Below are 23,904 nucleotides of genomic sequence, written 5' to 3' on the forward strand. Positions count from 1 at the left end.
AGGGAATCCATTAGCTGGGTCTGTGCCTGGGCCTATCTGACCACACAGTGTAGAAATCTCAGTGGGAATGTGTTGTTCCCCACTAATTGTCTTCCATGCAGTAATTCTAAGAAATAGCAAAAATAATAGCTACCTTTACGTGTTTACTCTGTACCAAGCAGTTTATGCTTAGAGTTTTATGGCAGTATTTCTTTTAATGGAGAAAGGAAATGAGGCATGAAGAGGTTAAGTAACATGCTCAAGGTCACCCAACTAAAGGAGCAGAGGAGCTAGAATTTTAACCCAGGGCTAATCCAGAGCCCAAGTCCTTACTTGCTGTAGCAAATGGTTTCTTTGTGAAAAATGATCCACAAAATGTAGTCTTCAGAACTGATAGGAGCAATGAAAGCTAAGTGTGATAAAGTCAAATAGGGATGGTTCTTACCAGGAGCCAAAAGTTTCATCAAATTAAGATATAATTGATATTTATGATACAAACCAGACCACTTCAGAATTTTATGTCCTACATAAAATTAATAGCACACTGGAGATTTTCTAGATCAGCAGCCTTTATCTGGCCTTCCTGGTCCAATTCAAGTTGGACCCTGGTCCTCTTCCTACCAATATTTGTCTAGGATGGTCTCTCCATCTCTGCTCCCTGTGCATATGACAAAACTCACGTCACGTATTTTCCTGATTTCTGTAGAAAGCACATTCTCATATTCTCGTTGTTTCCCATAATGTGATTATAGTACCTGTGCTTTCTGGTTAAATCTTTCAGCTTTTTTTTTCACAGCCTGATAGGAAACAGGCTTGTGTTTGAGTTGGTGCTAAGATAAGAACCACGCTACTCCTGTAACTAGATAGAGTTGTTGCCTAGAGGAGTTAGATGTAGACTCACTGCAAGGGGGAATTAGAAATCAGACCCAGTAGAAAGTCAAGTCCCAGGCCAGAAATGGAATATCCAGATCCACTGAGTGAGAAGCCACCATCAGGCTATGCAACAAGAAGCCAGAAGCCAAGGAGAATGGAAGTGGGCACGAAAGAATAATAGGATTCACAACCCCCGGCATCAACAAAGCAGGCAAAGACAGGAAGGCTCACTCATATTGAAACACACAGTAAGGAGAAGTTTCCAAGCTTGGAAACTCAGGATTGGGCCACATTTGCATTCTTTGGTTCCTCTGCTTATCTAGAAGGGAAAACCATGACATGAGCCATATCCATGCAAGGAGGTTACGGGATGTAGTGATGAACACAGTGTGCTGTGAAATCACAGAGAAAGAGCCCTCAGGAGCTTCAGTGGAGAAGAAGAGGCTTGGACTGAGTGTCAAAAGAAAACTGAGGGAGAAACAGAAGGAAAAATATTCCAGGAAGAGGAATAGCATAGGCAAAGACCTCTACCATTGGTCATAAAGAGGGTCAAAAAAAGCCAGATTAGTGTGATGGAGAAGTATGATGGAGTTTTTGGAGAGGTAAACTTTGAGATCTGGCTGACATTTAGATGAGCTAAAAAACCAAACAAGGAAACAGAGGCAGAAATAATGTGAGCTTGGTTAACACTTGGCATCAGGAAAAGTTTCTGAACTCTTCTGCAATGGGAAGATTTGATAGTGAGGGCCAGGGATTTAGCTCAGTGGTTCTGCCACCTGCCTCACAAGCTCAAGGACCTGAGTTCAATCCCCAGTACCAAAAAAAAAAAAAAAAAGATTTGATAATGAGCAAGAGGGACCACTGACTACAGGAACCCCATGTCCTTAAGACAAATTCATTAGGTGTAGCTGTGCACAGTGAGCAGCATGGGAGATCTGTGGACAGAGCAGAACACAAGGAAGCCAGGCATCCAGTCAGAGGCCAGAGAAGGACTATAAATAGGTGGGAGGAAATATAAAAATCAAAAGACAGTTTGATGGAAGGAATAGCTAAGCAACAAAAGGGTCTAGAATTTGCAAAGAACAAGTAAGTAGAGTCAACAAAAGCAAGTGTGCTTCCTAAGCTCCAGGGAGAATCTCGTGCAAATGCCCCTAAAGGCAGAGCAGAGTGTCCCTATGTCTTTGAATGGTAGAGAAGTGGGGAAGAAAGCATAGGTGATCCCTACCTCAGAACCCAGGGTTAGGCTGCCCTGGACAACAGAGATCTGCCCAGTGGACTACCTGGTAATCTTACCCTTTTCTGCTGCCTATACTATCATTAGAAATTATATTATTTTTATTATATGACATCATATTATCTATCATAGATCATGTTATATGTTGTATGCTATATGATAGATACATACATGCTACAGAGGTTGGATGTATTAATATCATTAGAAATGACACTATCATTAAATTATGTAATTAGATTATCTAATTAACATTTTAAAGTACAAGAGACCAAAGAATTCAGTACCAAAACTCACATTTTGAAGCCTTGGTTTAAGCAAGGGCCTTGGAAGTCCTAGATGAGTGACTTGATTGTGTATCCATTTCCTGGTCCATAAAGTAGAGAAAATGTCACACAGGATTGCAGTGAAAAGGACCCAAGAACACATGTTTCTGACAATCACTGCAGCCAAGTTGTGGTGGTGGCTGGATCCTGGCTGCCCTGGATAGGATTTGTAGACGACATGGAAGCCCTGAAACCAGACCACAAACACTGGGCCAGTGAGGAATCTGCACATAGTTCAAATCAAAGCATGCTGTTGGGAGTCCTCCTGAGCTACTGAGGGAAACTCAGATGTGTTGAGCCTTTCTGGAGCTAATGACATCTTCTGTAAGACTCATATCTCATAAGAAAGATCTGTAACTATTTGCAAACACCAGCGAGGCTCCAGAAGGAAACAAGCAGGGAGCACAAGAATGCTTCAGAAAGAGCTTCCCACCCTGGTGACCTCAAATGGACTTTGAAAAGAACATATGTGCTTTCTTGGGATAAAATATTTACCTATCACATGTGTAGACAGACACACAAAAATATCTGTTTTAGGGATAAATTAGAACATCTTTAGAACTCCTTTCAGATGCACATGCTTTGTTTCCTAATAATACGAACAGTACTAGCCTTAAGTTGAAATCATTTGTTCAAATATCAGTATGTTGTGAAATCATTCTTGCCTCTAGCAAAAAGAATTAAGAGCTCATCTCCTATCAATTACATGAGAACTCAGGGAAAGAACCCTAAGCTATTCCCCCTGCTATTATTGACACTTGTCATTTATCCACCTGGGGGTTATCGTGTAGAAGATTTCCCCTCTGGACCAAACTTTTGGGCAATTTCCTGCTGTAATTTGGAAATACAAACAGATTTTAACAGATTTAACAGAACTTCATTAAGAAATTCAAGTTTTTCCTAAAGTATTAGGTTCTGTCTTCCAAAGTCAAACAGAAATCACTGTTTAATGTCCATTCTTTGAATAACTCTCACCCACCTGGGTGTGCCATGTAGGGTTCTTCATTTCAACAGAATGGGACATAGCTTTACTTAGACTTCCCTCTATCAGAAACCCTAAGAAATCACCCTTGTCCCTTAGTTAATGCACACATTCAAGGCCCCCTATTGAAACAAACACAAACTCTATCACAGAGTATCATGTAGATAGTAGGTGTCCACAAATGAATGTGGAATAGCTGAATGACTGAGGGGTACCCTGGACCCTTCTGCCTTCCCAATCTCATCTTGCCCCTCTCACCCCCTCATGATCTCCCCTCTGGCCACCCTGGCCAGTGCTTATCAAGCAAACCCCACAACATTCCTCCATTAGGGCCTTTACGCCTTCTTTCCACTTAGGCTCAAATGCTCTTCCCTAAAACATCCAGGGCCTCATTCTCTAAACTTCTACAGGGGTCTTCGTGTTCAACCTTCCCTGCCCACTGCTTTCGAAACAACCTCCCCCATTTAGCCCACAAAACAACAGCTACTGCACTTCTTGCCTGCTTTCTTTTTCTCCCTGGCACTTAGAAAGATCTGAGTTTGCATATTTAACTTATGTATGTAGTCACTATCAGGCTTTCCCATACAAACTCAAGAGCCCATGTTTCGTCTGTTTTTTATTCACTGTGGTATTCACAGGGCCTAGGACAAAGGCATGGGACATAGGGAACATAATTTCTAGTTGAGGAAATTAGTGGATGTTTGAAAAGAAAACTCAATGAAAGGATAAAACAAGAAGTTACTCGAGTGCCCTGGTTTGGGGTCCTTGATGGAAATGTCCTCACTCCTGGGACTCGCTGTATACAAGCACACATAGCCACTTAAATGTCCTCTTGAAAGTAGATTTTCTCCCTTTCTTATTCTTATTTCTTCCCTGTCCTATTAAAGTATTTGAAACCAGATGCCTTAAGCGATAAAGCTTGCTGAGACAACTTGTGATATGCTTAAAATGTAAGTAATGTGGTTGGTTGCTAAAGGACCCCTTGGATATGGCGAAATAACCAGTGAAAATAACCCCTGATGTGATAAGGCCACAGCCCCTGTGACCAGCCTTACGATAAGAAGGGGGGGCTGCACCCAGATGGTTGCATTTCAAAGGCCCTGCAGCCACCTCCCCAGAAGAGCCTAAGGCAGCAATGCAAGAAGCCATCACTACACCTGCCAGAAGGCTCTGGCACCACCTCCCTCCACCCAGTAGGCAGTAAAGGGCTCATCTTTTTCCGGGATCTCCCTGCACCTAACACTTATCTGTAGTGGAGAGAAACTCTCACCCTTATCTCCCCTAGGGGTTCTGACACTTTCCCAGCCTTTCCCCTCCATCTCAGAAAGACATATTTATTTTGAGAGTCTGTGCAGCTATGCAAAAGTCTCTTCACTCAAAAGAATGGGAATTTGAATCATTTCTGCTTCTTGAACTAGAAAAATCAGTCCTTTATCAAACTAATATACAAAAGTATGTAGTTGTAGTTATAACCTTAAAATAACATCACCAAACATTTACTGAGGGTAAAGACTGCCCACTACCATGTGAGAGGAAGGATGGACTATGGCAGATTTTTCAGATTTATTGCAGACAGCAAAGCCCAGCCCTCATGCCCCCTGATAAATGGGAGAACAACAGGACCAGTTCCTGAGAGCATCTGTCATTCCTGGGTGAAATGGTATAGAAGTTTAAGTTGATAGATGGAGAGGTTGTAAGAAATCAGAATAAAGCAGAGAGAGAGAGAGAGAGAGGGAAACAGAGAGAGACAGAGAAAAAGACAGAGACAAAGAGAGAAAAATCGTTCTACAGGAGACCCCAGAAAAAGAGAGAGAACAGGAGAATCCAGACACATGCTCAAGTCCAGGAGTGTGGGGATTAAACTTCTCTCTCTGTATTTGGTGAAGTACATTTTGATTAGGAGGCCAGATATTATCACTTAAATTAAATTCTGGCTTCTGGAACTTTCTGAAGCTCTCATTTCCTTCATTTTCCATTTTCGAGCCCTGATAGGGACAATGTCTTTTAATGGAGTAAGATATTAAATTTATGCAAGGGGCTGGATATGTAGCTCAGTGGTTGAGCTGGTGCTTAGCCTATGCAAACCACTGGGTTCAATCTGGAGAAGGAGGAGGAGGAGGAAGAGGAGGAGCAGGAGGAGAATGAGGAGGGGAAGGAAAAGAAGGAGGGAAGCAAGAAGAGGTGGAGGAGGAGGAGGAAGAAGAAATGTAGGAAGAGGAGGAAAGAGCAGAAGGAGAAGGAGGAGAAGAACAAGAAGAAGAAGGGAAGGAGGGGAAGGAGAAGAGGCCAAAGGCAAAAAGAAAGAGAGCAAAGCTTCTAAGATAAAAAGCTTCAATTTGAGTGAATTAAGGAAATACTCATTCATCATTGTCTTGGTTTCTAATATTCGTTAAGCACTTGCTGCATTTCATGGAATTGAACACCCCACCCATGGGAAGACTCACCATTATTTTGGGACAGCCAGGAAAGAAAATGCTACTAATTAAATCAAGACATCAGAGATGTTAGCTGGTGGGGCTCTAAACCAAGAGAAAATAGTGTATGGTATCAAGTACTCCATGTACTAATGACATTTAATTTTCTAAACAAATTTCCAAGACAGGTAATAGTATTTGGTCAATTTTTTTCTCAGATGAAATAAAGGTTTAGGTTTTTCAATAAGAGGCAGATCTGGGTCAGATCCAAGCCTGTTTGTCTCTGGGATCTAAGTCCCTAAGCACCACTCCCCTCTCAGGGTCTTGGACTATCGGATAAGGGACCACAGAACAGGACCCAAGTAGATGGGGAAGGTAGCAGCTTTTCCCTCACACCTAGAATTTTCACTCAATAACAGCAAAAGCCATGATCTCTCCTCTTCACAGTATACTGTACTCAGGGATAGGCATACCTGTCTTTGTGCTCTGTTATTTACCCACAGATCCTGGAGCATAGAACTCAGTTCAAAATTGACCTGCTGTCTTCTTGCTGGCATAATAATCTAAGAAGTAGTCAAAATGTCTGGAATGTAGAGGTTCAGTATCCTCTCTGCTTTTCTGCATTTACAATTTTTGTAACAAAGGAGTTTTTAAACAATCAGAATGCAGGGTCATATTGATAATAGCACTTATTAAACCCCTGCTATCTATCCCAGCTGTAATCTTACTTAGGATCATGGACAGGTGGAGGATCCTTTATCTGAAAGGCTTGGGTCCTGAAGTGTTTCAGGTTTTAGATCTTTTTCAGATTTTTGGAATATTTGCATCTAAACAGTGAGATAATTTAAACATGAAATTTAATGTGTGTTATCCACCTTACACACTTAACCTGAAGGTGATTTCAGACAATATTTTAGTGCACCTGCATCCTGACTGCGATTGGTTACAGGCGGTCAGGCATGGAATTTCCCACTTGTGGGGACATGTTGGTGCTCAAAGAGTTTCCAACTTTCGAGCATTACAAACTTTGGATTTTCTGATTAGTGATAGCCAGCCTAAATGTTTGACCAAAATCTTGAAAACACTTCATCAAAATCTTGAAGCAGTGTTAGGGTGAGAGGAGAAACAGCTGTACAACGACAAAAACTACAAGTCTTTAGGGAAAAATTAAGGAGCCTGAAGTGGCAGCATCTAAGTGTAATGCACAAAGACAGCTGGCCAGTGTCTCAGTGCTCTGCCCTTTTCATTGGTGTACTCTGTGCCTTTTAGCATGCTCTGGGAGCGTCTTGGAACTTTGTAGAGTTGCCTGCTCTGCAGCCCCGCGAGACAGAGTGGCTGAATCCACCACATGGAGCATTTTCTGGGGAAATGTGTGTGCGCCTGCGCATCCTCATGCACCTGCTCAGGGAGCAAATGAGCCTGACCGTGTGCACCCACTCTGTCTCCCCCAACAGAGAGATTTGGGGGCTTAGCATGTTGAGAAAAACAAAACAAAACATGTTTTGGGGTTTAGCATTTGATGAAGGATTAAAATAAATTTTTAAAACTAACTAGCCTCAAAAACAAATAAACAGAAGGAAGGCCTGGTCATGTTAAGACGTGGAATCTTGAATTTCCCACAGCAGTGGGGCTGATTCCGCTCACACCCCTCTCATCCTGGTCCACTCACTGGCTGGGGTCCCCTGGGGCTCTCCCATGAGCAGTAGCAGAAGGGCCAGCTGAGTCAGGCGGCAGGGTAGAAACAGGCTGGAGGATGGGAAGCGGGAGAGAAAGGAGATTGAAAAGGCAAAATGGATTCAGGAAAGAGTAAAGATTTGCTGAAAAGCTCATAGATGGGCAGTCCCGTGTGAAGGCAGAAGTTAAAGAACAAAATTCAACTCAACAATTGATCTGAATTCTCCAGACGGATGATCAGTCCATAGAAACCTGGACACACTGGTTGAATCTAAAAATATTTTTAAATATCAAATTGAAATTTTGTTGAGTGAATCCTCATGGACCTGATCAGGTGGCTTGGCTTAACTCACACCTGCTCATAATTGTTTTCTGGCCATTCACCTTTTCCGCTCTTCTAAGAAATGGACATCTATGGTCATGTATGAAAGCGCTGGGCTCCAGTGCTTGTTCTTTCCATTAGGGGTACGGATTAGACACAGTGAAATGTGCACACTGGCAGTGATATAAGAGATGAGGCAGGGCAAAGCAGGCTGGAGAAAGGAGTGAGACCTGTCAATCCCAATGGCCCGGGGCAACGGACCCCATATGTAGAACTTTTCCCAGGAGATGTAGACAACATAAAAAGGACCCAGTATCCTGTGTGAGTTTGCACCGTAGCCCACACTCATTTTTATGTTTACCCCCTTTTTCTCTCTGTTTGGCCTACGTTTGCTCTGCAGTGCTGGTTTTTCCCATACCCATTTACCCTGTATTTTTCAAATAAACTTTTTGGCACCGTTATTGGCTTGTCTCATCCATTTCTTTGTTGGAGGCAAGAATTTTTGATTGGCGAGCCATTCTAAATTAAACACCCTGTAACAGCAGGTCCGCCATACATCTGCTTTGTCACAGTGATGGTTTGGGGAATCCAGGAAGTCAATAGATACATCTGAAATGCAAAGCTGATGGGAAGGGTGGAGTTTGCAAGTGAAAGTAATTAAACTCATTAGTCAAAAGCAAAGAGAAAACCGAGCCAGTAGTCCATTAGAGTAGGGAAGGATTTTCTTAATGGAAGGATATCATGAAACTGACAGTTAAAAATGAAATTAATTTTTATATCATAAGAGATAATATCCTAGTTGAGACAGTGACAATACAGAAATTGCTTTCATTATTTAAAAAATATTAGTACATGTTTGCAATGCATAATAAATACATTCATGGTTGGCCATTGGTCCATATACATACAGCATCTTCAGTGTTTTTACTTCCCCTTCCTCTCCCTCCCCTCGGTAATGTCACAATATGTCATCTCTTCAATGTTTTTAATAGATCTCTCTGTCTCTCTCTCTCTCTCTTTCTCTCTCTCTCCTTCTCTTCAGTACTGGGGACTGAACACATAGCCTGCACAGTGCGCTATATCCCCAGCCCTTTCATTTTGAGACAGGGTCTTGCTAAGTCATTGACTTGCCCAAGCTGGGCTGGAATGTGTGATCCTCCTGCCTCAGGCTTCCAGCCTCCCATGGTATACCACCATGCCTGGCTTATTTATCTCTTTGCACTTCGTTTGTACAGTTCTTCATCACACTGAACTCCTGACAAGTGTCCTGTAAACTACACACACAGAATAAGGATATTTCTCCTCTGGACTGATAAAGTTTACGAAAGCTCCTGATTCTGGATAAAATGCCTCAATTCTGGTTCAGAAACTGAAGCTTAACTCTTGGTCTTTGAGGAATTTATGTTCTTCCCCAGAATCGCTGTTGCCCCTTTACGGTAATTGGCCCACAAGTGGGCTAACAGCCCTCAAGAACAGTTGCCAGCAGAAACTTTGGGTGACAAACAGGCCCTTCTCATTCAGTCTGGTTCATTTGCTTCATTTGTTCACTCAGTTCTCCTAAGACCATCATCCCAGGGCCCTGGCTGCAAAAAGTACCGTGTCACAAGAGGTAAGTCATAAGAAGTTGGGTGCTGGACTTCTCCAGTGCTTGTCTCCTGACATGCACCATTAAAGCAGTTTAGCTACAGGTCATTTCCCTAGCCCTCTGCTCCCAGGATAGATGAGAACCCTTCAGACTTGTCCAGCTCTTCTCTTAACCCCACACCTGTGAATAAGAGCACCTAGGAAGATGAGGCAAAAAGCATGCCAGGCACACTGGCCGGAAATACCAAATCCAGCTTCCTCTAGGACTGCAGCCTGCTGCGCAGTGGGAATCAAGAGGTAGGAAGCTGCCCATGTAACAGATGCACATTTCCATGCTCTGGTTCAGTGGGGAATGTGGGCTGCAAAGCAGAAATAAATCACGTGGAACTTGCTGTCATCTCTCTGCCTTCCTGCTAAACCCTTCACATGGTCGCTTGACTGGCTGGAGTCATTGTAGTTTTTAAAGGAAGCCTGGAAACCAGCATTGGCAGCACTGCCTAATTTGTAGCGAATACCTTTGTGGATTCTGCATTCGCATCTGGCCAGTGCCATCCTGCTGGGTATGATTATAATCCGCTGCTGCTCTTTCCCAAGCAGGAAGCTGGAGTCCTGTAACTGACAGCTTCCACAGAAGCTGCTTCCAAACCCAACAGCACATCAGAGCCAAGGAAGGGTCTGCGGTGCGGGACTTCTCCCAAGGCATAAAAAAGAGAGAGGGAGAGGGAGAGAAATGTGTTAACTGTGCTAACAGTGCCAAGTAATATGCTTCGTTAAAAATTTAATCACCTACAAGTGCAAAACAAGTGCAAAGCAATCACGTTGTAATTAGCACAGCAATTAACACCTCCCTTTTCGATAGCACATGCATCCTAGGAAGGGCAGGATTGCAAGTGTTTATGCTGCTGACAGGCTCAGTTCCTATAGAGAGGGAAAAATTGCTTAAATAGAATTTTTTGGTTTCTGGCATTTGGTCTGTTATGTGTCCAGGAAACCTCAGAACCAGCTGCCATTTTGGTTTTGTGTAAAAGTTGTTCTGCTGAGCAGTGGAACTAACCAACTTCCTTACGTTACGTGTTCTCAGAAACTTCTTTCTCACATCACCTCCCTTTTTCTTAATATTAAAATATAAATAAATAAGTTTTGAAATCAAATGTCTCATGCACATGGACACAATTTGCAGGCTAAATGGTGCTTCTATCCCCCTTTCCCAATAATTGTCTTCCTTAGTCCTTTAGCAGAAACAGACTAAAAATGTCGGGCAGCAGGATTAATGACTACTGGGAAAATCTCCCTATAATATTAATTCTATTATTTCAGGAAACATGGTTCTCTTTTTTACCACCAAGTCTTAAAGATTACACATCAGTTCTTTAAGGAAGGAGATGGGGAAGGAATGTAGACAGTTAATCCTTCTTATCATCCCACACCAAGGCCAAGCCCACTGAAGGCCCAGGCAGAGAAGCACCACAGCTTTCTGATACTGCCTGGGAAGATTCTCTCCTGGCCTGTGCTGCATGGTCCCTGCCTGGCAGGGTCACCAGAGGTCATCTCAACACAGAAAGATTTGTGCCTAAAATCACTGGGTGATAGAGCAACGTTGGGCTAGAAGGGTAGCTCATTGGTAGAAGGTGTACTTAGCATGCTCAAAGTCCTGAGTTCAATCCCCAGTACATACCTACACACACATACACACACACACACACACACACGTGTGTGTATACACACTCATGTGCATATATAACAGGTATATTTTTACCTTTGAAGTCAATCTCATGCCTCCAAGAGATGAGAGCACATCAGAGTGTGCAGGCTGAGATGCCATTTGTTAGAAAATCATCAAAGGCCTCAAAATCCTTGGCATGTTTTAGAGTCACTAGGAGATTGGAATCTAGCTAGTGATTCTTGAAACTTTCGGTGCACTTGAAAGGAATTGTATATGAGAAATTTTTTTTTAAGTAATGAAATATCCAGAGACTTAAAACTTTAAAAAACAGCAGGAAGGAAAAGCCAACTCCATCTTTAGGATGACTTCGTTTTATTCTGTCCATTGAAAACGGAATGAATACGATAATGTGTTCTAAGCAGCAGAGGAAGCATTTGCAGTGTGATGTTTGGGGATGAGAAAAGCACTTGCTTAATCCTTACATTTCTAGAATTAACTCTGTAACAACACTGGTAAGATCCAAGGAATGAAAAGCCAGCATTCCACAGACTCCACAGAAAGTGCCAGCATTCATAGATGCTATTCACTTTCCTGCTTTGCTATTTCCCTTTCCCAGCAATTCTTTTTTTCAAACTCAGAAACCCAACCCAGAGAGTAGAGGAAAGAAAAGTCAGTGAGTAGAAGACACTCTTTATAAGTGGGATGGACTATAAAAAAAAAAGACAGATATCTTATTATGCTAAAAAGCCTCAAATTAAATGTGTAGAGCTAGTTGGAATAGACAGTTCCCATAGTCACCATTTTATTCATTCTTACAAGAAAAAGACATCTTTCAAGACTGAAGCTCTTTAAATATTGTTATCATTTGCAAAACTGGTTGAAAATGTTTATTACATTGTAGCCCTAATCCAAAGACCCAGATGATACATTCCTGCATTTGCCTTTATTTCTAATAGATATTTTATCTATGCTGCCTAATTCTTACTTTCTCTTCTCAAAAAGTCTTAAATGTCTGAAAGTTAAAAAGCAAATCATTGCACAACTTTAGTAATCTTTGTCATCTTACACACTTGCTAGTTCATTCAGTCACTTAATAAGAAGTCCTGACTGTGTGCCTGGCCTCGATTGGGACTGGGCCCTCTATACAGTATAAAAACAGAACAACAATAACAAAGGATAAGGACCCCAGGGCCCGAGGCCTCATGAGAAGTTTTGTTTTGCTTTTAATTAGCACATTCCCAGTGCCTCACATAGAACCTAGCATGCCTTAGAAATCTGTAAAATGAATGAATGAATGAACGAGTTAATCAACAATCAATCAACTCCAGCCTAAGCTGACAGCCTAGAAGAAAACTGGTATAGATGTATATCTAATACAACTTCTGAATTGATAAGAACCCTAAGAAAGAGTCACAGTAAGGGCTGTAAGAAGGTTGCAGGAAAACACACTTCCACTATGAGTGCTGGAAAGAGAAGAGAGAGAGAGTTAGGATGGCAGAAACAATAAGTATTTCAGTTTTTGCAAGAGCCTAATGTCCCTCTGTAGAAATAATGTTGAATTATTGCTGGAAAGGAAAGTAGAGATAGGTCATGGAAGGCATCAGTGCCTACCAAAGAGAATTCATTCAGGAAGAGAAGCCAGTAAAAGGAGATCATTTTGGTCACCCTATGTAAAGGTGATTAGGCTAGAGACAGACTGGTGGCAAGGAGATCAATTGGGGAGCTATTGGATGGTCCAGGCAAACGTTCAAGTTCACCTGAGCTGGGAAAGGCAGTGGGGCTGAGAAGAGAGTAAAAGCAAGAAGTTGTTGAACCTGACAAATGAGAAGTGGCCCATGGCAAATAGTAACACAGAGTCCAGAGCTTGGTGGCTGGTTCCCCTACTAGGAATCAGGAACTCAGAAAGGAACATTTTGCACTCAGGGAGGCTGAGCCAGGAAGTTCACAAGTTTCAGTCCAGTGTGGACAACACAACAGTTTAGTGAGACTATGTCTCAAAATAAAAAATAAAACAAAAAACAAAAATAGCTGGGGATGTAGCTGAGTGCAAAGGTCCTGGATCCAAACTCCAATATCGGGGCGGGGGGGTACATTTTGGAAAAGATTTTGGTTTTACACGTATTACTTTTGAAGGGGTGGCGGGACATTTGGCAGCAAATGAAAGGCATTTGTAAATGTCAAACTGAAGCCCAAGAAAGAACTCAGAACTGGAAGATGAAAAAAAAAAAAAAGACTAGATCCTCTACACACAGTTTTGGAATCAACTACGTGGCAGAAGCCATGGGATTGAAGGAGACAGAAAAGAAAAGCGAGGATAGAACCTTGAAGACCAGCCAACTGTAGGAAGAAGAAGAGGAGCAGGGAAGGAAGAGGATAATTCTGAGCCATGAAATCCAAGAAGAAAATTTCCAGAAGGTTGTGGTGCCAGACACTGCTGAGAGATGAAAGTCCATACGAACTGAGAAAAGGCCATTGCATTTGACAACCAAGAAGTGACTGGTGACCTTTGAAAATGCGATTTCAATAGACTGGCAGAGTCAGTAGACCAACTGTGAGAGATTAGGGTGGAGAGGATGGAAGGGGAACTACAGACAGTGCTTTCAGGAGGACTTGCAGTCAGTGAGAGGAAGCAAAAGAATGGCAGACTTTCTTAAGACAGCAAAGGTCCAAGGGCAGTTTCTTTTAGAAAAGGGGGCCTGCCCCAAAATGAAGGAGAGTATTTATGCAGATGGAGATGCAAGGAGGAAGGGATCATTGTTGGACCAAGTTGTCAGAGCAAATAAGAGGAAATGTGCTGGGCCTGGGAGCCGGGAGGGATGTCTGTAAATCCCCAGAGAACTGACTCCAGTAGAGTCTCTTCCATGGAGGCCTTTGGAAATGAGGAAAATGTCATAAGAAATAGGGCAGGGAAAAAATGAGAAAATTTGAAAAGCGTGCTATTCTTATTGAAACAGAAGTCAATGAGATTTCCACTTCTGGAGAGAAGAAGCATATGTACTTTCTTCAATTCCTCCTGCTAAGTACAACTAAAGATCCTGGACATTGTATAAAGCAAATATATTGAGAAGTGGAGAGACAAAAGCAAATCAGCTTAGGGCCTCAGGACCCAAGAGATAATATAGTGATAGGTTCTGTGCATTTTCTTTCTGCCTTATATATCTCATTTTTAGACTTACATAAAGTCTGCCTTATTGTTCTTCTACAGATGTCAAGAATAATTTTTTAAATTTTTATTAGCACCTCTTTGCAGTATATAATGTTAAATTCATCGTAGGGAGTAGGCACATGTACATAGCATATCTTAATTCTTCTTATTCCCTTTCCCTTCCTCTTCCACCTCCCAACTTCTATCTCTAGAACCCTTCTTGCATTTTCATTTCATTGATTTTCTTTAGCCCATGTTTGTGACACATATGATGACATTCCGTGAGGGTAGTTGGTCCATTCACACACACATCTCAATTTTTTTCCACCACCCACCCACCCACCCACCCTTGCACCATCTCTCAATCCCTTTCCCATTTGCAAGTCTGTCTTCCAGTATAAATAAAGAACAAAATAAGAATAATTGCTCTGTAACAAAATCCTATCTAGATTTCAATAGTGTAAGATAGGAATGCTAGCAACAACTGCACACACATAAATTTGACAGCTTCTATAGATGAAAGGGGTCAATTCTTTAAAAGGATAAACTACCACAACTCATTTAATATGAAATGATCATTTGTATCGCCTGATAAATGTTATGGAAATTTAATCAGTGATTTAAATGCTCTGAAAAAAGAAATCTCTAGGCCCAAATAATTTTACTGATGAATTCTATCAAATGTTGGAAAAAAAATTACAACTAATTCTACAAATCATTTCCAAAAAATTGGAGAGAAGTGAACTCTTTGAAATTCAGCTTATAGAATTGGCAGTACCCTGATACCAAAACCAGACATAGATTATTTTTTTAAAACTACAGACCAATAGCGGTAATTATATGAACACAAAAATTCTTAACAAAATCTTAGCAACTAGAATTCAGCATTATAAAAAAAAATTGTATATCATGACCAACTGGGATTTCAGAGATACAAGACTGAATCAATATTTGAAAATCAATTGGTGAAACCCATCATATTGTCAGATTTTTTAAAAATCACACTATTGTGTATTTATACAGAAAAGACTGGCAAAACTAAACATACATTCATAATTTAAAAAGCTCATAAAAATACAAATAGAGTAGAACTTCCCCAAATTGATAAAGAGCACATATTTTTAAAACTTACAATAAAAAGACAATGCTTTCCTCCTAACAGCCAGAACCAAGCAAGGATGTCCACTCTTGCTCTTATTCAACATAGGATTAGAATGTCTAGCTAGTGCAATACAGCAAGAAGAGAAAATAAAAGGATAGAAGAGCAAAAGCCCCCTGACTGCTTGCATGTTAAACTGACTCTGTGTCTCTTTGTCATTCATCCTCTCATCCTCATTCAACCCCTAGGTCAGGGAGAACAAAGCAGCCAGTGGAGGTCCCAGAACAAGGTCTGCAGGTCCCTAGATGCAGGCAATCTCTGGTTAATACTTCCATTCTGATGAAGAAACTATGATATTCATTTTGGGATCGTGGAGCCAGCCGAGTCACATACAGGCAGAATGGAGATGGTAAAATTAGCAATGGAGGCCACCATTCCACTGCTCCTAGAGCAGAGGAGGTGAGCCAATCCCAGCGCCCAGGAGGAGGCTCCACTGCCACCATTCCAACGCTTCTAGGGCAGAGGAAGTGAGCTGTGTAGGTGCCAGCAGCACACACACCGCGCCCCATGGAAATGAAAAGACACATAAACAAGCCTCAAAAACAGACTTCCAGATCACCTATGGCAACCCCAAAGGGAAAGGAGATGGAACACTCTGATACTCAACCACCTGGACTCCCTCAGCTGGCAAAAAAGAGGATCTAGAAAAAAATCAAATCAGAAATAATTTCTCAGATAACAGCAAAGATTGTGCCCACAGTGCAAGACATGATTAATAAATCTAGAGATGACACAGATTAAAAAAATAGAGAAATCTGAGGAAAATGATGGAATCCCAACATAGGAAACAAATGGAATCCATAAAACAGATGCAAACAGATTTCCAGGAGATTAAAAACTCCACTGAAAGCCTATGCAGCAGAATGAACCAATGTGAGGACAAAATTTCAAATATAGAAGATTGCAATTAGTGACCAGGAAAAGAAAAATTTCTTTAAAATTGTAAGGGACCATGAGAAAGCAAACCAGCAGCTGCTAGACGATGAAAAGAAGAATAACATAAGACTGATTGGAGTCAATGAAGAAACAGGAGAGAGTGCAGATGACATAAAAAAACTGTTCACAGAAGTGATGGCAGAAAACTTCCCAACCAGGGGAAAAGAACTTGGCATACAGATAAGTGAGGCATATAGGACTCCAACTAGCCTTGATCAAAAAAAATCTACACATAGGCATTTAATAGTTAGGATTCCAGAAATCCAACAGAAGAACCAAATTCTACAAGCAGTGAGACAAAAGAAACAAATCACATACAAAGGAAAGCCCACCAGCATCACAGCAGACTTCTCAGTGCAAAACCTCAAGGCAAGAAGAGCTTGGAGTGACGTATTTCAAGCCCTCAAGGAAAACAGCCTCCAACCCAGATTGATGTACCCTGCAAAACTATCTTTCAAAATTGATGGAGAAATAAGATACTTTCATGATAAAGAGAACCTTAGGAACTTCATGAATACCAAACCAACACTCCAAAAAATTTTAGGTAATATCCTAGGAGAAGACAATGAGGATCACAACCCCAGGAAGCCCAGCAGAATGAATCCGTTGTGTATGACAAATTAAACCCAAAGGGGGAGAATCCAACAAAAAGAAAAAATCATGACAAGGCTTTTAAAACTTTTTTTTTTTTTTGGTACCAGGGATCAAACTCGGGTCCTCGCACTTGCGATACAGGGGACAGAGCCACTGAGCTAAATCCTCGCCCTAAAACTTTTAACTTCATCTCCCTAATGAGTGTATAATTCAATCTTGTTATTGTACTGATTAGTATTTTTCTAATTCTAGTGTTGCACACCTTTCCCTGTGCTGTACTGGCTATTTATCATCTTCTTGTGTCTACTTTTTAATTGGGTTGTCTATTAATGAGCTGTAAGAGTTCTTTATATATTCTGGTCATAGGTTATATGCATTGTAAATATGGTCTGTTTAAGGACTACTTTTCATTTTAATGATGTCATTTAAAGTTCTGGGCTGGGAATTTAGATCAGTGGTGTCGCCGCCTGCCTCGCAAGCGCAAGGACCCAAGTTTGATCCCCGGTACCGAAAAATAAATAAATAAATAAATAATAAAAATAAAGTTCTAAATTTTGATGGAATCTCATTTATCAATTTTTTCTTTTATACATCATGGTTTTTGTATCCTAGGAAGTTCTTGCCTACCCTAAATTCATAAACATTTTCCCTTATAATTTCTTCTTAAAGTTTTATAGCTTTAATCTTTCATATTTGGGTTCATAGATCCTTCCAAGTTATTTTTATGTATGGAAATAAAGGGTTGAGATTAATTTTTTTTATATATGGATACCAGGTGTTCTAGAGCTATTTGCTGAAAACACTATGTTTTCCTCAGAGTTTATATTCTATAAATGTTAGTGTTAAATAATCTTTCAAAACTCAGTGGACCATATATGAGTGGTTCTATTTCTAGATTCTCGGTTTTATTCCAATGACCTATATGTCTTTCCTTACAACAAAACTACCTTGATTACTGTAGCTTTAGAGGAAGTCTTAAAATTAGGTAATAAATGTCTTCCAACAATGTTTTTTTTTTTCTTTTTCTTTTTACTTTCTAGGTCCTTTGTACTCCTACTTAACTTTTAAATTTCAATATCCAATTCTTCATTTATAGCAAGTATACATAGACCTGAATTTTTATATATACCTTGTGTTTTCTAATCCTGCTAAATTCAAATGCAAGTTCTAGGGGCTCCTACAGATTTCTTAGTATTTTCTCTGTAGATGATCATTTCATCTACATATAAAGATTTTGCCTCTGCCTTGCCAATCCTATCTTAACTGTGTCATTTTATTTCCAGACTATTTTGGTTTAGGCCTATGTTTCAAAGTTTAATGGACAGATGAAGAATAGGCATATCTGCCCTTGTTCCCCACCTTAAGAAGAAAGCATTGTATCTTCTCCATTTATATAAGGTATTTTTGCTGGAAGTATGGAGTACATGTCTTTGCTCTGTTGAGAAGGTCCTGTTCTACTTCTAGGCTCCTGATAGCTTTTACCATGAACAGCTGTAGAATTTAGTCCAATACTTTTTCTCCAACTAGTGACAGGATCATATGGCTTTTTCCTTTCCTCTGTTAAAATGATGACTTTTGGGGGTGGATCTTCCACTGCTGAACCAACACTGCCATCCCTATACCAAAACCACTTTCTATATCCTGCCAGATCTGACTTTCAATGGTTCATTTTGTTAAACAAATTTCTATCTATGTTCATACTTTTTTCTTCTATTATCTTTATCCAGTTTTAGGATTAGCACAATGTTGAGTTCCTAAAATGAGGGGAGAAGTGTTCCTTTTTTTTTTTTGCTTTAAATGTTTGATATAATTTATCAGTTAAAATGTTTATGAGCCTGCTGTTGTCACATAGGTAGGTTTTCAAGCTAGGAATATACTTTCTTTAATAGGTGCTATTCAAATTTTATATTTCCTCCAGAGTCAGCTTCATTAATTTATCTTCCAAGGTACTTCTTAGAAGTTGTCAAATTTATTTCAAAAAAAATTTTGTAATATGCTTTCTATATCCTTTTAAATTCTGTAAAATCTGTAGTAATATCTCCTAGATCTTGATATTGTAATTTAAAAATGTATAATTGATATTGTATAATAGGAAGAAAAAGTCTAAAGGAGCAGGGGAAGTGGTAGGGATAGGGAAAAAAAAGAAAATAAAGGGATATACATCACAAGGAAGAAATAAAACTCTAGAATAAAGCTTGCAGAAGACATTATTATCTGTGTAGAAATTCCTAATGAACCCACTCAAATCTTATGGAATTAATAAATGAGTCAGCAAGGTGACAGCATAAGATAAACAAACAAAATTGGTTGTTTTTTTTTTCTTTCCTTTCTTTTCTTTTCTTTTTTTTTTTTTTTTTGGTGTCAGAGATTGAACTCAGGACCTTGCACTTATGAGGCAAGCATAGTGCCACTGAGCTAAATCCCAGGCCAAAATCAGTTATATTTCTACATATCAGCAATGAACATATGGACATCAAAGTAAAAATCACAAAATCATTTACAACTGCTCAAAATACAAATAAATAAATAACACTCAGTTGTAAAGCTAACATAACATGTACACGATTGGTGCACAAAACAACGATGAAAGCAATCAAAGAAGGCATAAATACATCCAGACACATGGATGCTTATGGATTGGAAATCTCAACATAACAAACATGACATGTCTTCCCAAATTAATCATAAGTTTATGTTAGTTTCCCAAGGCTGTTCTAACAAGTTACGACAAAAGGAGTAGTTTAAAACAAGAGTTTTTTCCTCACAGTTCTACAAGGCAGAAGTCCAAAATAAAAGGATCGGTGGTTTGTCTCCTGCTGAGGTCCCCCAGGGAGAGCTATCCCAGGCCTCCCTCTCAGCTGGCCTTGGGGTTCCTTGGCTTCTGGCGGTATAACACCAATCTCAGCCTCTTGTCTCTTTCTGTCCATCTTCCCTATGTGTCCCTGCAACTGCTCTTTTTCCTGTAAGAACACAGTCATTGGATTTAACATTCACCCGAATCCTATAGGACCTCACCTTACATCTACCAAGATATTATTTCCAAATAAGACCACATTCTGATGTTCTGGGTGGACATGAATTTTGGGAGGATAAAATTCAACTCACTACAAAGTTTAACACAATCCCTATTACATGAAAAGGCAAAGGAACTGAAATAGTTTAAATGATTTTGAGAAAGAGCAGTAGAGTCAAAGGAACCATTCTGCCCAATTTCAAGACCTATATGGCTGCAATAAGCACTGTGTAGATTTGGTGGTGGGATAGACCTGTGAATCAATGGAAGAGAACAGAAAACCAAAAAATAGACCCATACAAATACACCCAAGAGATTTTTGACAAGAGCACAAAGGCAACTCTGTACAGGAAAGATAGCCTTTCTGGAAAAAAATAATGTGGGAGAAAATAGATATTCAAAGAGGAAATACAAAACCCCAACACAAGTATCACACCTTACCATGAAATTAACTCAAAATGGACCATAGGCTAACATATAAAATGTCAAAATATAAATCTTTTAGAAACAAAAGCATAAGGGATAATTTCTAAGAGCTAGGATTTGGTGAAGATTTCTTAGACTTATTCCAAAAACATAATTTTTATAAGGAAAAGAATAATAAATTGGATTTCATCAAAATTCAATTTTACCTCTGTGAAAGACATTGTTAGGATGATGAAAAGATGAGCTATAGAGAGGGAGAAAATATTTGCAGACCATGTAACTGACATAAGGCAGTACCTAGAATCATAGAGAACCCTCAGAACCCAATATTTTTTTTAAAAAAACTAACAATCCAATCAGAAAGTAAGCAAAAGACATGTAGAGACATTTCACATAAGAAGATATGCAGAGGGCATGAAAAGATGTCAACCATCTTTAGCAACTAAGGGAATTTAATTCAAAGCCATAAGGAGACATCTTTACACACCTATTAAAATAAAAAAGAGTAGCAACATCAAGTGCAGGTGAAGATGCAGGGAAACCGGGCCACTCAAGTATCACTGATGGAAATGTGAAGCAATACAGCCACTCTGGAAAGCAGTTTGGTCGTTTCTCTAAATGAGCAAATGCCACAAAATTGAACTCTTCACATTTGTCTTAGAGAAATGATACACAAATGTTTGTAGTAGCTTTATTCATAATAGCCCCAAACTGGAGACAACCCAGATGCCCTTCAACAGATGAATGATTACGCAAACTGTAAAGCACACCACAGAATCCTGCTCCTTCTCTCGTGTGTAAACGGAGTGTGCACACAATGGCCTCCACAGGCTGTGCCGAGTGGAACTAGAACAAGGCCAACAGTACACAGACTATGCAATCTGATTTATTCTAATTTTATCAAAATTATACAAATGAAGAACATTGTAGTGGTCACCAACTGTTGCAATAAAGAAGGATGGGAGGGAACTGGGGTGACTCTAAGAGGGTATTGTGCTGGGGGTGGGGCTCTGTGGCAGAGCTCAGGGTGTTTAGCATACATGAGGCTCTAGGTCCATTCCAGCATCCAGAAAGAAGTCTTTATGATGGATCTCTTTGGTGAGAGAAATGTTGTATATCTGTCTCTCTCAATGTCAATATTCTGGTGTGATGCTGTACTATAATTGTGAAAGATGTTGTGAAGCATGTGTGTTTGCTGAATAAAGGCTGTCTTCTTATAACTGTATGTGGGGCCAGGTGTCGTGGTACATGCCTAGTCTTAGTTACTCATGAGGCTGAGCCAGGAGGATTGCAAGTTTGAGGCCAGCCTGGGCAACTTGGCAACTTAGTGAGACTCTGCCTCAAAATTAAAAAAAAAAAAAATAGGACTAAAGATGTAGCTCACTGGTAGAGTGCTGTTGGTTCAATTCCCAGTTTAAAAGCAAACAAAACATCTTGCATGTGAATCTACAATTACCTTAAATTAAAAGTTTAATTTAAAAATACCAGGACTGTGGCTGATATTTAATAAGAGCTATATATGAGTGTTTAGTAAGTAAAATTGTTAAGCTAAAATACTGGTGAGGAGTGGAAAGGCTTTAAATATATGCTTCATTTCTATTTAATAGGAAGCCAGAGATTAATTAGAATTTATTTCTTTAGATGTCAGTCATAGTACTGCAGCACAATATCAACAGATGTAAATATACACAACCACACATTATCCCTGTCTCTCAAGAGCAAAGCAGTGTGTAAAAAAAACCTTTTTTTTCTCTGGTACCAGGGTCAAACTCAGGACCTTGTGCTTGCCAAGCAGGCACAGCCCCATTGATCTAAATCTCCATCCCCTAAAAAAAAAATCTTTTAAGAAAAAAAAATGAGTCGATGAAAATACACACTTCAACAAACTAGTTGTAACAATAATGATAATAGCATTGATGGTTTACCAAACATTCAAGATAACCAGCTGTGCTCAAAAAATTTAAAAGGGGGGTGTGATGGTGCACATCTGTAATCCTACCACTTAGGAGGCTGAGGCAGGAGGATTGCTGTGAGTTTGAGGCCAGCCTGGGCTACACAGGGAGTTCAAGGCCAGCTTCAACTATATTCCAAAACCCTGTCTCAAACAAAAAAATTTTTTAATGGCCAGCTATGAAGAGGATTACATGTATTATCTCATCAGGACACTTTCAGGTAAATTCCATCAATATAACAATTTTTTTTTTTTGGTACTAGGAATTGAACTTGGGACCTTGGGCTTGCTGTCAATATAACAATTTTACAGATGAAGAACTTGAGGTCTGCAGAAGTTCAAGTTGCCCAGTTGGGAAATAGCCAAGCAAAAGCACAAACACTGATTTGGGAGCTGGTGGTCTCCACATGCCCTGTCTGACCACTCCCTGAACATAAAACATGGCCTTGTGAAAGCCCCACAGCACTGGCTGTGAGACACCCCATCTCTAGGGAAGAGAAAGTAACTCAGGGAAGCCGGGCTTGGAGCCAGAGACCTGCCTTCCCCTCAGGATGCTCCAAATTCAAACACGCATGGCAGAGTGGGGACTCCAGTCCAAGTCTGACAACCTTGGTCTCCACTGTTCCCCTCCAATAAGTTCCAGAATCCATTTACAGTCTGCTGCTATTTATGTAAGCACAGGATTAAAATGAGAACGTCCTCAAAGTGTTAATGTGTTAGGCTTTGTTGTGACTGTTAGTGATGGTAATTATTTAAATGATACTGGTTAATTTGTTTCATTGTTTCACAGTTTGATTTATTTGCTATTTATTAGTTCCCTTATAAAATGAGTGAGGTTAGATTAATAGATTTTCGAATGTAAATTCATTTCCACTAATGTTGATGAGCTACATTTGTAGATGTGGTTTAAATAAATGCACAACCAGGAATCAAGATTACAGTATGTTTTCAGAGTAATAAAGTAAGGATTCAAATACGTTCCAGAAATAAATAAGATATGCAGATTCACAAACTTCCTACTAGAGGTGGAAAATGTAGCCAAATATTATCACGCAGTAAATATTTAGTACCTCATTTTCTCCCTGACCTACCCAAAATGAAAACTGTAAGATAATAATCCAGAGGTCACAGATACTTATGTCAAACATCCTACAGAGAGAGGCTTCTTCTCTCTCCCGCTTGGAGCTGCTGTTAGGGGCATCCTGGCTGACAGAGATCACCTGAGAAAGCCACTATCATGGACTTTCCCTATCACCTTTGCTGACTCCTGCCCCTCTGGGACTACTGCTGGTCCTACTGCATATTGTACACCAGGGTGAGTGGAGGTAACAAAGAAGACTTAGAAGTTTCCTTGCAAAATCCTTTGCAAACTCAGCAATTTGCAAGCTCCTGCAACTAATCTTACCTAAGAAAATGTCTAGAAATAAGTTGCTCCCCAACTTGGAATGGGTGAAGTCTTTCCAAGCACCAGGGTACAGCTGAGTACACCAGAAGAATCCGTGCATGAAGTGATCCCTGGGTACCTGAGAAGAGCTGATTAACTGATTATATGGAGAAGCATCAGAAATTTCTCTTTACCAACCAGAGAAGCACTTCCCCTGCAAAGAACAAAACAAAAAAAAAGACAGAGAC

Source organism: Heterocephalus glaber, unplaced genomic scaffold (genome assembly GCF_053883595.1).
Source record: "Heterocephalus glaber isolate CG9 unplaced genomic scaffold, H.glaber_assembly_v1.0 deba00001472, whole genome shotgun sequence".
Classification (NCBI taxonomy): domain Eukaryota; kingdom Metazoa; phylum Chordata; class Mammalia; order Rodentia; family Bathyergidae; genus Heterocephalus; species Heterocephalus glaber.